This window comes from Prionailurus viverrinus, chromosome B3, assembly GCF_022837055.1.
Source record: "Prionailurus viverrinus isolate Anna chromosome B3, UM_Priviv_1.0, whole genome shotgun sequence".
NCBI lineage: Eukaryota > Metazoa > Chordata > Mammalia > Carnivora > Felidae > Prionailurus > Prionailurus viverrinus.
Window position 1 is genome coordinate 18,214,962 of NC_062566.1, and position 16,770 is coordinate 18,231,731.

General features: G+C 39.0%; 1 pseudogene; it reads left to right on the plus strand.

Annotated features, from left to right (window-relative positions):
* Positions 1-374: 374 nt before the first annotated feature.
* On the plus strand, positions 375-15,916 carry LOC125168018 (S-formylglutathione hydrolase-like; annotated as a pseudogene).
* Positions 15,917-16,770: the final 854 nt, after the last annotated feature.

Here is a 16,770-nt window from a genome sequence, read left to right on the forward strand (position 1 = left end):
ATGAGAATCATAGGGGTCCCAGAGGAGGAAGAAAGAGAAATAGGGGTAGAAGGATTATGTGAGCAAATCATAGTGGAAAACTTTCCTAACCTGGGGAAAGACACAGACATCAAAATCCAGGAAGCACATAGGACTCCCATTAGATTCAACAAAAACCGACTATCAACAAGAAATATCATAGTCAAATTCACAAAATACTCAGACAAGGAGAGAATCATGAAAGCAGCGAGGGAAAATAAGTCCCTAACCTACAAGGGAAGACATATCAGGTTTGCAGCAGACCTATCCACAGAAACTTGGCAGGCCAGAAAGGAGTGGTGGATAATATTTAGCGTGCTGAATCAGAAAAATATGCAGCCGAGAGAGGTCGTAAGATGGCGGTATAGGAGGACGCTGGGCTCACCGCGCATCCTGCTGATCACTTAGATTCCACCTACACCTGCCTAAATAACCCAGAAAACCGCCAGAGGATTAGCAGAACGGAGTCTCCAGAGCCAAGCGCAGACGAGAGGCCCACGGAAGAGGGTAGGAAGGGCAGAGAGGCGGTGCTCGCTCCACAGACTGGCGGGAGGGAGCCGGGGTGGAGGGACAGCCTGCCGGCCAAGCAGAGCCCCCGAGTCTGGCTTGCAAAAGCAGAGGGGCTGGACAGACTGTGTTCCCATAGCAAGCGCAACTTAGCGTCTGGGAGGTCATAAGTTAACAGTTCTGCTTGGAAAGCGGGAAGGCTGGAGGACAAAGGGAGGGAGAGCTGCTGAGCCCCCGGACGACAGAGCTCAGTTTGGTGGGGAACAAAGGCACACGCCAGCGCCATCTCCCTCACCCATCCCCCAGCCAAAATCCCAAAAGGAACCAGTTCCTGCCAGGGAACTTGCTGGCTCTGCGCAAACACCCAACTCTGTGCTTCTGCGGAGCCGCCCTCTGGCAGCAGATCTGACTCCCTCCCGATGCCACAGGGCCCCTCCTGAAGTGGATCACCTAAGGAGAAGCGAGCTAAGCCTTCCCCTCCTGCCCCCATGCACCTTGCCTACCCACCCCGGCTAATACACCAGATCCCCAGCACCACAAACCTGGCAGTGTGGAAGTAGCCCTGATGGGACACACCACCCCACAGTGAATCCCGCCCCTAGGAGAGGGGAAGAGAAGGCACACACCAGTCTGATTGTGGCCCCAGTGGTGGGCTGGAGGCAGACATTAGGTCGGACTGCGGCCCCGCCCACCAACTCCAGTTATACACCACAACACAGGAGAAGTGCCCTGCAGGTCCTCACCAACCAGGCACTATCCAAAATGACCAAACGGAAGAATTCCCCTCAGAAGAATCTCCAGGAAATAACAACAGCTAATGAACTGATGAACTGAACTAATGAACTGAAAAGGATTTAAATAATATAACAGAAAGTGAATTTAGAATAATAGTCACAATATTAATCGCTGGGCTTGAAAACAGTATAGAGGACAGCAGAGAATCTCTTGCTACAGAGATCAAGGGACTAAGGAACAGTCACGAGGAGCTGAAAAACGCTTTAAACGAAATGCATAACAAAATGGAACCACGACGTCTCAGATTGAAGAGGCAGAGGAGAGAATAGGTGAACTACAAGATAAAGTTATGGAAAAAGAGGAAGCTGAGAAAAAGAGAGATAAAAAAATCCAGGAGTATGAGGGGAAAATTAGAGAACTAAGTGATACACTAAAAAGAAATAATATATGCATAATTGGTATCCCAGAGAAGGAAGAGAGAGGGAAAGGTGCTGAAGGAGTACCTGAAGAAATAATAGCTGGGAACTTCCCTGAACTGGGGAAGGGAAAAGGCATTGAAATCCAAGAGGCACAGAGAACTCCCTTCAAATGTAACATGAATCGATCTTCTGCACGACATATCATAGTGAAACTGGCAAAATACAAGGATAAAGAGAAAATTCTGAAAGCAGCAAGGGGTAAACGTGCCCTCACATATAAAGGGAGACCTATAAGACTCTTGACTCATCTCTCTTTTGAAACTTGGCAGGACAGAAAGGATTGGCACGAGATTTTCAGTGTGCTAGACAGAAAAAATATGCAGCCAAGAATCCTTTATCCAGCAAGTCTGTCATTTAGAATAGAAGGAGAGATAAAGGTCTTCCCAAACAAACAAAAACTGAAGGAATTTGTCACCACTAAACCAGCCCTACAAGAGATCCTAAGGGGGATCCTGTGAGACAAAGTACCAGAGACATCAGTACAAGCATAAAACATACAGACATCACAATGACTCTAAACCCGTATCTTTCTATAGTAACACTGAATGTAAATGGATTAAATGCACCAACCAAAAGACATAGGGTATCAGAATGGATAAAAAAACAAGACCCATCTATTTGCTGTCTACAAGAGACTCATTTTAGATCTGAGGACACCTTTAGATTGAAGGTGAGGGGATGGAGAACTATTTATCATGCGACTGGAAGCCAAAAGAAAGCTGGAGTAGCCACACTTATATCAGACAAACTGGACTTTAAATTAAAGGCTGTAACAAGAGATGAAGAAGGACATTATATAAGAGTTACAGGGTCTATCCACCAGGAAGAGCTAATTATAAGTGTCTATGTGCCAAATACCGGAGCCCCCAAATATATAAAACAATTACTCATAAACATAAGCAACCTTATTGATAAGAATGTGGTAATTGCAGGGAACTTTAACACTCCACTTAGAGAAATGGATAGATCATCTAGACACATGGTCATAAAGAAACAAGGGCCGTGAATGATACATTGGATCAGATGGACTTGACAGATATATTTAGAACTCTGCATCCCAAAGCAACAGAATATACTTTCTTCTCGAGTATAGATCATATACTGGGTCACAAAACGGCCCTTCATAAGTTTACAAGAATTGAAATTATACCATGCATACTTTCAGACCACAATGCTATGAAGCTTGAAATCAACCACAGGAGAAAGTCTGGAAAATCTCCAAAAGCATGGAGGTTAAAGAACACCCTACTAAAGAATGAGTGGGTCAACCAGACAACTATAGAAGAAATTAAAAAATACATGGAACAAACGAAAATGAAAATACAACAATCCAGACACTTTGGAATGCAGCGAAGGCAGTCCTGAGAGGAAAATACATCGCAATCCAGGCCTAACTCAAGAAGGAAGAAAAATCCCAAATACAAAATCTAACAGCACACCTAAAGGAACTAGAAGCAGAACAGCAAAGGCAGCCTAAACCCAACAGAAGAAGAGAAATAATAAAGATCAGAGCAGAAATAAACAATGTAGAATCTAAAAAAAAAACTGTAGAGCAGATCAACGAAACCAAGAGTTGTTTTTTTGAAAAAATAAACAAAATTGACAAACCTCTAGCCAGGCTTCTCAAAAAGAAAAGGGAGATGACCCAAATACATAAAATCATGAATGAAAATGGGATTATTACAACCAATCCCTCAGAGATACAAACAATTATCAGGGAATACTATGAAAAACTATATGCCAACAAATTGGACAACCTGGAAGAAATGGACAAATTCCTAAACACCCACACTCTTCCAAAACTCCATCAGGAGGAAATAGAAAGCTTGAACAGACCCATAACCAGCGACGAAATTGAATCGGTTATCAAAAATCTCCCAACAAATAAGAGTCCAGCACCAGATGGCTTCCCAGGGGAGTTCTACCAGACGTTTAAAGCAGAGATAATACCTATCCTTCTCAAGCTATTCCAAGAAATAGAAAGGGAAGAAAAACTTCCAGACTCATCCTATGAAGCCAGTATTACTTTGATTCCTAAACCAGACAGAGACCCAGTAAAAAAAGATTACTACAGGCCAAAATCCCTGATGAATATGGATGCAAAAATTCTCAATACGATACTAGCAAATCGAATTCAACAGCATATAAAAAGAATTATTCACCATGATCAAGTGGGATTCATTCCTGGGCTGCAGGGCTGGTTCAGCATTCACAAATCAATCAATGTGATACATCACATTAATAAAAAAAGAGAAGAACCATATGATCCTGTCAATCGATGCAGAAAAGGCCTTTGACAAAATCCAGCACCCTTTCATAATAAAAACCCTTGAGAAAGTCGGGATAGAAGGAACATACTTAAACATCATAAAAGCCATTTATGCAAAGCCCACAGCTAACATCATCCTCAACGGGGAAAAACTGAGAGCTTTTTCCCTGAGATCAGGAACACGACAGGGATGCCCACTCTCACCGCTGCTGTTTAACATAGTGCTGGAAGTTCTAGCATCAGCAATCAGACAAAAAGGAAATCAAAGGCATAAAAATTGGCAAAGATGAAGTCAAGCTTTCACTTTTTGCAGATGACATGATATTATACATGGAAAATCCGATAGACTCCACCAAAAGTCTGCTAGAACTGATACATGAATTCAGCAAAGTTGCAGGATACAAAATCAATGTACAGAAATCAGTTGCATTCTTATACATTAACAATAAAGCAACAGAAAGACAAATAAAGAAATTGATCCCATTCACAATTGCACCAAGAAGCATAAAATACCTAGGAATAAATCTAACCAAAAATGTAAAAGATCTGTATGCTGAAAACTATAGAAAGCTTATGAAGGAAATTGAAGAAGATATAAAGAAATGGAAAGACATTCCCTGCTCATGGATTGGAAGAATAAATATTATCAAAATGTCAATCCTACCCAAAGCTATCTACACATTCAATGCAATCCCAATCAAAATTGCACCAGCATTCTTCTCGAAACTAGAACAAGCAATCCTAAAATTCATATGGAACCACAAAAGGCCCCGAATAGCTAAAGTAATTTTGAAGCAGAAGACCAAAGCAGGAGGCATCACAATCCCAGACTTTAGCCTCTACTACAAAGCTGTCATCATCAAGACAGCATGGTATTGGCACAAAAACAGACACATAGACCAATGGAATAGAATAGAAACCCCAGAACTAGACCCACAAACATATGGCCAACTCATCTTTGACAAAGCAGGAAAGAACATCCAATGGAAAAAAGACAGTCTCTTTAACAAATGGTGCTGGGAGAACTGGACAGCAACATGCAGAAGGTTGAAACTGACCACTTTCTCACACCATTCACAAAAATAAACTCAAAATGGATAAAGGACCTGAATGTGAGACAGGAAACCATCAAAACCCTAGAAGATAAAGCAGGAAAAGATCTCTCTGACCTCAGCCATAGCAATCTCTTACTTGACACATCCACAAAGGCAAGGCAATTAACAGCAAAATTAATTACTGGGACCTTATGAAGATAAAAAGCTTCTGCACAGCAAAGGAAACAACCAAAAAAACTAAAAGGCAACCAACAGAATGGGAAAAGATATTTGCAAATGACATATCGGACAAAGGGCTAGTATCCAAAATCTGTAAAGAGCTCACCAAACTCCACACCCGAAAAACAAATAACCCAGTGAAGAAATGGGCAGAAAACATGAATAGACACTTCTCTAAAGAAGACATCCGGATGGCCAACAGGCACATGAAAAGATGTTCCACGTCGCTCCTTATCAGGGAAATACAAATCAAAACCACACTCAGATATCACCTCACGCCAGTCAGAGTGGCCAAAATGAACAAATCAGGAGACTATAGATGCTGGAGAGGATGTGGAGAAACGGGAACCCTCTTGCACTGTTGGTGGGAATGCAAACTGGTGCAGCCGCTCTGGAAAGCAGTGTGGAGGTTCCTCAGAAAATTAAAAATAGACCTACCCTATGACCCAGCAATAGCACTGCTAGAAATTTACCCAAGGGATACAGGAGTACTGATGCATAGGGGCACTTGTACCCCAATGTTTATAGCAGCACTCTCAACAATAGCCAAATTGTGGAAAGAGCCTAAATGTCCATCAACTGACGAATGGATAAAGAAATTGTGGTTTATATACACAATGGAATACTACATGGCAATGAGAAAGAATGAAATATGGCCTTTTGTAGCAACGTGGATGGTACTGGAGAGTGTGATGCTAAGTGAAATAAGCCATACAGAGAAAGACAGATACCATATGGTTTCACTCTTATGTGGATCTTGAGAAACTTAATAGAAACCCATGGGGGAGGGGAAGGAAAAATAAAAGAGGTTAGAGTGGGAGAGAGCTAAACCATAAGAGACTGTTAAAACTCAGAACAAACTGAGGGTTGATGGGGGTGGGAGGGAGGGTAGGGTGGGTGATGGGTATTGAGGAGGGCACCTTTTGGGATGAGCACTGGGTGTTGTATGAAAACCAATTTGACAATAAATTTCATATATTGAAAAAAAAAAGAAAAATATGCAGCCAAGAATTCTTTATCCAGGAAGGCTGTCATTCAAAATAGAAGGAGAGAGAAAAAGTTTCCCAGACAAAGAAAAATTAAAGGAGTTTGTGACCACTAAACCAGCCCTGCTGGTTAAAACCAGCAATTTAAAACCAGAAATTTTAAGGGGGACTCTCTTAGGGGAGAAAAGATGAAAATATAGAGCAATAAAAGATTAGAAAGGACCAGAGAGCACCACCAGAAACTCCAACTCTACAAGCAACATAATGGCAATAAATTCATATCTTTCAGTACTCACTCTAAACGTAAATGGACTCAAAGATCCAATTAAGACATAGGTAACAGAATGGATAAGAAAACACGATCCATCTATATGCTGTTTACAAGAGACCCACTTTAGACCTAAAGACACCTACAGATTGAAAATAAGGGGATGGAGAACCATCTATAATGCTAATGGTCAACAAAAGAAAGCCAGAGTAGCCATACTTATATCAGACAATCTAGACTTTAAAATAAAGACTGTATCAAGAGATGCAGAAGGGCGTTATATCATAATCAAGGGGTCTATAGACCAAGAAGACCTAACAATTGTAAACATTTTTGCACCAAATGTGAGAGCACCCAAATATATAAATCCATTAATCAAAAACTTAAACTCATTGACAGAAATACCATAATAATAAGAGACTTCAACACCGAACTCACAGCAATTGGTATATCATCTAATCAAAATATCAACACGGAAACAATGGCTTTAAGTGACACACTGGACCAGATGGATTAACGGACATTTTTAGAACATTTCACCCTAAAGCAGTAGAATATACATTCTTCTCCAGTGCACATGCAACATTCTCCAGAATAGACCATATACTGGGACACAAAATACCCTAAGTAAGTACAAAAAGATCGAGAACATACCATGCATATTTTCAGACCACAATGTTATGAAACTCGAAATCAACCACAAAAAAAGATTTGGAAAGGTAAGAAATACTTGGAGACTGAAGAACATCCGACCAAAGAATGAATGGGCTAAAGAGGAAATTAAAAAGTATATGGAAGTCAATGAAAATGATGACACCACAACCCAAAACCTCTGGGACACAGCAAACACGGTCATAAGAGGAAAGTATATAGCAATCCATGCTTTCCTAAAGAAGGAAGAAAGATCTCAGATACACAACCTAACCTTACGCCTTAAGTAGCTGAAGAAAGAACAGCAAATAAAACCCAAAACCAGCAGAAGACAGGAAATAATAAAGATTAGAGCAGAAATTAATGCTATCAAAACCAAAAAACAGAGTAGAACAGATCAATGAAACCAGAAGCTGGTTCTTTGAAAGAATTAACAAAACTGATAAACCACTAGCCAGTATGATCAAGAAGAAAAAGGAAAGGACCCAAATAAGTAAAATCAAGAATGAAAGAGGAGAGATCACAACCAATGCAACAGAAATAAAAACAATCATAAGAGAATATCCTGAGCAAGTATATTCCAATAAAATGGGCAATATTAAAGAAATGGACAAATTCCTAGAAACATACACACTAGTAAACTGAAACAGGAAGAAATAGAAAATTTGAACATACACATAAACAGTTAGGAAATCAAGTTAGTAATAAAAATTCTGCCAAAAAACAAGAGTCCAGGGCCAGATGGCTTTCCAGAGGAATTAGGGTTAGAAAGGTTAAAACCTATTCTCTTGAAACTGTTTCAAAAAATAGAAATGGAAGGAAAACTTCCAAACTCTCTCTATGAAGCAAGCATTACCCTGATTCCAAAACCAGACAGAGACCCCACTAAAAAGGAGAACTATAGACCAATTTCCCTGATGAACATGGATGCAAAAATCCTCAACAAGATATTAGCCAACCGGATCCAACAATACATTAAAAATATTATTCACCACGATGAAGTGGGATTTATACCTGGGATGCAGAACTGGTTCCATATCCGCAAAACAATTAACGTGATTCATCACATCAATAAAAGAAAGGACAAGAATCATATGATCCTCTCAATAGATATAGAGAAAGTATTTGACAAAATACAACATCCTTTCTTGATAAAAACCCTCAAAAAAGTAGGGATAGAAGGAGCATAACTCAAGATGATAAAAGCCATATATGAGCGACCCACTGCTAATATCATCCTTAATGGGGAAAAACTGAGAGCTTTCCCCCTAAGGTCAGGAACAAGACAGGGATGTCCACTCTCGCCACTGTTATTCAACATAGTATTGGCAGTCTTATCCTCTGCAATCAGACAACACAAAGAAATAAAAGGCATCCAAATTGGCCAGGAGGAGGTCAAACTTTCACTCTTTGCAGATGACATGATTCTCTATATGGAAAACCCAAAAGATTCCATGAAAAACCTGCTAGAACTGATTCATGAATTAATCAGGATATAAAATCAATGCATAGAAATCGGTTGCATTCCTATACACCAACAATGAAGCGACAGAAAGAGAAATCAAGGAATCAATCCCATTTACAATTGCACCAAAAACCATAAAATACCTAGGAATAAATCTAACCAAAGAGGTGAAAAATCTATACACTGAAAACTATAGAAAGCTGATGAAAGAAATTGAAGATGACACAAAGAAATGGAAAAAGATTCCATGCTCCTGGATAGGAAGAACACATATTAAAATGTCATTACTACCCAAAGCAATCTACATATTCAATGGGATCCCTATCAAAGTAACACCAGCATTCTTCACAGAGCTAGAACAAATAATCCTGAAATTTGTATGGAACCAGAAAAGATCCTGAATAGCCAAAGCGATCTTGAAAAAAACAAAAAAACAAAAAACAAAAAACCTAAGTAGGAGGCATCACAATCCCAGACTTCCAGCTATACTACAAAGCTGTAATCATCAAGACAGTATGGTACTGGCACAAGAACAGACACTCAGATCAATGGGATATAACAGAGAACCCAGAAATGGACCCACAAAAGTATGGCCAACTAATCTTTGACAAAGCAGGAAAGAATATTCAATGGAATTAAGACAGTCTTTTCAGCAAGTGGTGCTGGGAAAACTGGACAGAGACATGCAGAATAATGAACCTGGACCACTTTCTTACAACATACACAAAAATAAACTCAAAATGGATGAAAGACCTCAATGTAAGACAGGAAGCCATCAAAATCCTCGAGGAGAAAGCAGGCAAAAACCTCTCTGATCTTGCCCGCAGCAACGTCTTACTCAACATGTCTCCAGAGGCAAGGGAAACAAAAGCAAAAATGAACTATTGGGACCTCATCAAAATAAAAAGCTTCTGCATAGCAAAGGAAACCATCAGTAAAACTAAAAGGTGACCGACAGAATGGGAGAAGATATTTGCAAATGACATATCAGATAAAGGATTAGTATCCAAAATCTATAAAGAACTTATTAAACTCAACACCCCCAAAAACAAATAATCCAGTGAAGAAATGGGCAAAAGACGTGAATAGACACTTGTCCAAAGAAGACATCCAGAGGGCCAACCAACACATGAAAAAATGCTCCACATCACTCATCATCAGGGAAATACAAATCAAAATCACAATGAAATACCAACTTACACCTGTCAGCATGGCTAACATGCTAACATGCTAACATTAACACCTCAGGCAACAACAGATGTTGGTGAGGATGCGGGGAAAGGGAAATCTTTTGCATTGTTGGCGGCAATGCAAGCTGGTGCAGCCACTCTGGAAAACAGTATGGAGGTTCCTCAAAAAACTAAAAATAGAACTACCCTATGACCCAGCAATTGCACTACTAGGCATTTATCCAAAGAATGAAGGTGTGTGTTTCAAAGGGACACATGCACCCCTATGTTTTTAGCAGTACTATCAACAATAGCCGAAGTATGGAAAGAGCCCAAATGTCCATCAATGGATGAATGGATAAAGAAAATGTGGTATACATATACAATGGAGTATTACTCAGCAATCAAAAAGAATGAAATCTTGCCATTTGCAACTACGTGGATGGAACTGGAGGGTATTATGCTAAGTGAAATTAGTCAGTCAGAGAAAGACAAAAATAATATGACTTCACTCATATGAGGACTTTAAGAGACAAAACAGATGAACATAAGGGAAGGGAAACAAAAATAATATAAAAACAGAGAGGGGGACAAAAAAAGACTCATAAATATGGAGAACAAACTGAGGGTTGCTGGAGTGGTTGTGGTAGGGGAGATGAGCTAAATGGGTAAGGGATATTAAGGAATCTACTGAAACAATTGTTGCACTATATGCTAAGTAATTTGGATGTAAATTTTAAAAAATAAAAGATAAAGTTAAATCCCCCCCAAAAAAAATTCCCAAACAAAAATTAAACGACTTTGTGACCACTAAACCAGCCCTGCAAGAGATTTTAAGAGGGACTCTATGAGGGGAGAAAAGACAAAAAAAAAATACCAAAAGCAGCAAAGACTACAAAGGACCAGAGAACATTACCAGAAACTCCACTCTACAGGCAACACAATAGCAATAAATTCATATCTTTCAATACTTACTCTAAACATCAATGGATTAATGCTCCAATCAAAATACATAGGGTAACAAAATGGAGAAGAAAACAACATCCATCTATATGCTGTTTACAAGAGATCCATTTTAGACCTAAGGACACCTTCAGATTGAAAATATGGAAATGGAAAACCATCCATCATACTAATGGTCGACAAAAGAAAGCCAAAGTAGCCATACGTATATCAGACAATCTAGACTTTAAAATAAAGGCTGCAAAAAGAGATGAATAAGGGCATTATATCATTGTTAAAGGGTCTATCCACCAAAAAGACTTAGCAATTATAAACATTTATGTCCCAAGCATGACAGAACCCAAACATATAAATCAATCACAAACATAAAGAAACTCATTGGTAATAATACCACAATGGTAGGGAACTTAAATACCCCACTTACAACAATGTACTGATCATCTAAACAGGAAATCAACAAGGTAACAATGGCTTTGAATGACACACTGGGCTGGATGGACATAACAAATATATTCAGACATATCATCCTAAAGCAGCAGAATATACATTCTTCTCCCAAGCACATGGAATGTTCTCCAGAATAGATCACATACTGGGACACAAATCAGCCCGCAACAATACAAAAAGATTAAGATCATACTCAACATAGTTTCAGACCAGAATGCTATGAAACTCCAAATCAACCACAAGAAAAAAATTTATAAAGATAACAAATATTGGAGACTAACGAGCATCCTGCTAAAGAATTAATGGGCTCACCAAGAAGTTCAAGAGGAAATTAAAAAGTACATGTAAGCCAATGAAAATGACAACACGACAGCCCAAAACCTCTGGGACACAAAAAAGGGGGTCACAAAAGGGAAGTATATGGCAATCCAGGCCTTCCTAAAGAAAGAAGAAAGGTCTCAGATACACAACCTAACCTTACAGCTTAAAGAGCTGGAAAAGAACAGCAAATAAAATCCAAAACCAGCAGAAGACAGGAGATAATAAAGATTAGAGCAGAAATCAATGCTATCGAAACCAAAAAACCAAACCAAACCAAACCAAACAAAAATAACAGTAGAACAGATCAAAGAAACCAGGAGCTGGTTCTTTGAAAGAGTTAACAAAATCGATAAGCCCCTAGCCAGTTTGATCAAAAATAAAAAGGAAAGTATCCAAATAAATAAAATCAATAATGAAAGAAGAGAGATCACAACCAACACAGCAGTAATACAAACAATAATAAGAGAATATTATCAGCAGTTATACGCCAATAAAAGGGTCAATCTGGAAGAAATGGACAAATTCCTAGAAACATATATACTGCCAGCACTGAAAAAGGAAGAAATAGAAAATTTGAACAGACCCATAACTGGTAAAGAAATCCAATTAGTAATCAAAAGTCTCTCAAAAAAACAAGAGTCCAGGGTCATATGGTTTTCCAGGGGAATTCTTCCAAACATTTAAGGAAGAGTTAACACCTATTCTCTTGAAGCTGTTCAAAAAAAATAGAAATGGAAGGAAAACTTCCAAACTCATCCTATGAGGCCAGCATTACCTTGATTCCAAAACCAGACAAAGATCCCACTAAAAAGAACTATAGTCCAATTTCCCTGATGAACATGGATGCAAAAATCCTCAGCAAGATATCAGCCAACTGGTTCCAACAATACATCAAAAATATATATATATATATATATATATATATATATATATATTCACCACGACCAAATGGGATTTATACCTGGGATGCAGGGCTGGTTCAACATCCACAAAACAATCAGTGTTGTACATCACATCAATAAAAGAAAGGACGAGAAGCACAGAATCCTCTCCATAGATGCAGAGAAAACATTTGACAAAACACAGCAACCGTTCTTGTTAAAAACCCTCAAGAAAGTAGGGATAGAGGGATCATGCTTCAAGACCATGTAAGCTATATATGAAAGACCCACTGCTAATATCATCCTCAATGGGGAAAAACTGAGAGCTTTCCCCCTAAGGTCAGGAACAAGACAAGGATGTCCACTCTTGCCACTGTTATTCAACATAGTATTGGAAGTCTCAGTAATCAGGCAACACAAAGAACTATAAGGCATCCAAATCGGTCAGGAAGAGGTCAAATTTTACTCTGCAGATGATATGGTACTCTATATGGAAAGCCCAAAAGATTACACCAAACAACTGCTAGAACTGATTCATGAATTCAGAAAAGTTGCAGGGTATAAAATCAATGCACAGAAATTGGTTGCATTCCTATAAACCAATAATGAAGCAACAGAATGAGAAATCAAGGAACCGATCCCATTTACAATTGCACCAAAAACAATAAAATACCTAGGAATAAATCTAACCAAAGAGGTGAAAAATGTATACACTGAAAAATATAGAAGGCTTTTGAAAGAACTGGAATAAGTCACAAATAAATGGAAAAACATTCCATGCTCTTAGATAGGAAGAGCAAATATGGTTAAAATGCCCATACTACCCAAAGCAATCTACATATTCAATGCAATACCTATCAAACTAACACCAGCATTCTTCACAGAGCCATATAAAACAATTCTAAAATTTGTATGGAATCACAAAAGACCCTGAGTAGCCAAAGTGATGTTGAAAAAGAAAACCAAAGCAGGAGGGATCACAATCCCAGACTTATCCTCTACTACATAGCTGTAATCCTCAAGATAGTATGGTATTGGCACAAAAACAGACACATAGATCAATAGAATAAAATAGGGAACCCAGAACTAGACCCACAAGTGTATGGTCAACTAATCTTTGACAAAGAAGGAAAGAGTATCAATGGAAAACAGACAGTCTCTTTAGCAAATGGTGCTGGGAGAACTGGACAGCTACATGCAGAAGAATGAAACTGGGCCACTTTCTTACACTATACATCAAAATTAACTCAAAATGGATGAAAGGCCTAAATGTGAGACAGGAAACCACAAAAACTATAGAGGAGAAAACAGGCAACAACATCTTTGACCTCACCAAGAAGTTAAAGAGCACACAGCAATTTCTTGCTTGGCAGGTTTCCAAAGGCAAGGGAATTAAAAGCAAAAATGAACTATTGGGACCTCATCAAGATAAAAAGCTTCTGCACTGTGGATTGCTAGAGGTAAGAGTGACCGGTGCCACTCCCACTGCTACACCTTGCTTCTTGGACCCATGAAACTTGGCTGTGGTAAAAACAGCAACATACTGAATGTTGATTCAGAGTATATATGCCCTTTATTTATAACATTGCCTTAGTCTCACAAAGTACTGTCATCTATCTGGCACTGTAACTAAGTCTTAAAGAGGCCATTCCACTGTTCTGTCATGGCAACTGACTCAGGATGGTGGAAAACATGGTATGATTATGAATTTCATGAACATGGAATCATTGATACATTTCATTTCCTGTGACATGATGAGTTCCTTGATCAGAAGCAATGTTGTTGGAATAGCATAATGGTGAGCAAGGTATTCATTAAGTTTTCAGAAGGTAATTTTGGCAAAAGCATCACATACAGGGAATGAAAATATGTATCTAGAGTATGTGTATATTTCAATAAGAATGAAACACTACCTTGGGGCACCTGGGTGGCTGAGATGGTTAAGCATCTGACTCTTGATCTTGGATCAGGTCATAATCTTAGTTCATGAGATGCGACCCTGCATCAGGTTCTGTGCTGACAGCACAAACCTGCTTGGGATTCTCTCTCTCCCTCATCTCTACCCCTCCCCCACTCACACACAATATTTCTCTCAAAATAAATTTAAAAAAAAACATTAAAAAAATTTAAAAAAAGAAAAGAATGAAACACTACCTCTGCTGTGATGGAGTCTAATGGAATCAAGTTGCCACCAGCTTGCTGGCTGAACACCCTGGGAAATGATGCCATATAAGAGAATCAGTGTTGGCCTCTATGGCTGGTAAATGGTCACTCAGCAGTAGCCATAAGCATATTGGCCTTTTTGAGCATAAATCCATGTTGTTGGGCCCATGATATCTTCCATCCCTGCCAACATGGCCACTGCATCCATGAGCCCATTGAGTGATGATGGGTGGCAGGGGAAAACATTGACTGCTATCCATAGAATGGGTCATCGTATCCACTATATTGTTAGAATCATCCTCCTCTGATAAGGGAACCCTTTGTTGAGCATTTACATGGGACTCAAATATTTTCACATTTTGCCCATTCAAAAAGATCTAACTGGTTCCAGCTGCTTCTTCTCCCCCCACTGCCATCAGTCACCAAGGATCATCTATCCCTTGGTGCAGACAAAAAAGCAAGTAGCAATTGGTCAGGAAAATAGCATCAAAGGAATTACAGACATTTTTTGAATATGACAGTGTTGAGCTGAATGCAAAATGAACTTTGTTATCTACCACCAAAGGCAGAAAGTGGAAAATGCCCTGCACTATATTGGCTGTCTGGTTTAACTTGCAACAAACAAAATTTTATGTCAAAGTCTGGTCATCATCAAGATACCTCAGAACATGGTTGTTGTCATTGTTCAAGATACCAGCCCTTGTGGTTGCAATATTAAAGGAGAACATGAGAGCTGGGATTTTGACACCAGTGCTGAGTTTTTTTGTGGGTGCCACTGAAGATCCTTGGAAAACTAATTGCAGAATGTACTTTTATGTAACTGAGGAACTTCTCCAAATCATAAATGCCATTTTCCAGTGGATATCCAAAGGATGTCTATTTTTGGACACCCCATGGGGAACTTTGTGCTTTGAAGAATCCTAGAAAGTACAAATCTCTGCCAACATTTGCTCCAATTTGCAACCCAGTGATCTTTTTGCCCTTGGGGTAAAAAAGCCTTTAGTGGATATTTGGGAACAGATCAAAGTAAATGGAAGGCTTATGATGCTACTCATCTTGTGAAGTCCTACCCGGGTTCTCAGCTGGACATACTAATTGATCAAAGAAAAGGTGATCAGTTCCTTTCTGATTGACTGTTACTAATTGGTAAATTCATAGCTGCCTGTACATAAAATAAATTCCTGTTGTTTTCAGATTATGAGAATTATGAACATAGCTAAATATTTCATTGCAACCGTTATTACTGATCACATCAGACATCATGAAAAGTATCTGAATGTATTAAAAACTTCACATAAGAGAATTTCTCTAGGATTATAACATTGTCATAAACAGAATTACATGGAAAAGGGATTTCAGAACATCAGATTTCATAGTGCTAAAAATGCATAATTCCATAGTTGAAAGACTTTCTGAATAAATATATAAAACATGAAAAATAAAAAAAAGGTCAACCCACATACCTCTTTCTGAGACCTCCTTATCACCAATTTTCCAATAATGTTCTTTCCAGTCTCTGACCAACGAGCCAAACCAATGGCCACATCCTAGGAATCAGTATATTATCTCAAGTCTGGTAATTTTTTCTTCCACGCAGAGTGAACCATAATATATACTTATCAAAATTCTGCTCACTGGGAGGTTTTCTCTTCATCTTAGTCTTTGTAATTGCTGCAGCTATTTATTTTCACATGGCGTCTGCATAACATGCAAATTATCTGTGAACAGAGCCTTATCTGTGAACAGAGAGCTCTCTCTGTCAGCTGATTGTAGAGAACTGTCTGTGAGACCACAGGTACCGGCTAGAAGAGAGAAGGTAGTGTAACAGGAATGAGAATTATGGGCATTTGGGTCACTTCCACATGCAAATTACTTGTGCTCCTGGCCCTGCTTAAGCCTGATCTTAGGCAGACTCTCAATCAGTAGTGTCTATACCACTTCTGTTTGATGATGGAATGCATCTGTGGTTGGTGAATAAAACAATATCCGTTTCATGAGGAACACATAACATGGTAATTTAGTATCCAACAGTTAGGCTTTCATTCTCTACTAAGGCCCACTAGCAACTAAAAGTTGTTTCCCAGAAGGAGGGTAGTTATCAACAGAGGATGGCAGAACTTTTCTTGAAAACCCTGGGTGCTGTGATTCATCTGTAGGGACCTGCCAAAGTCATT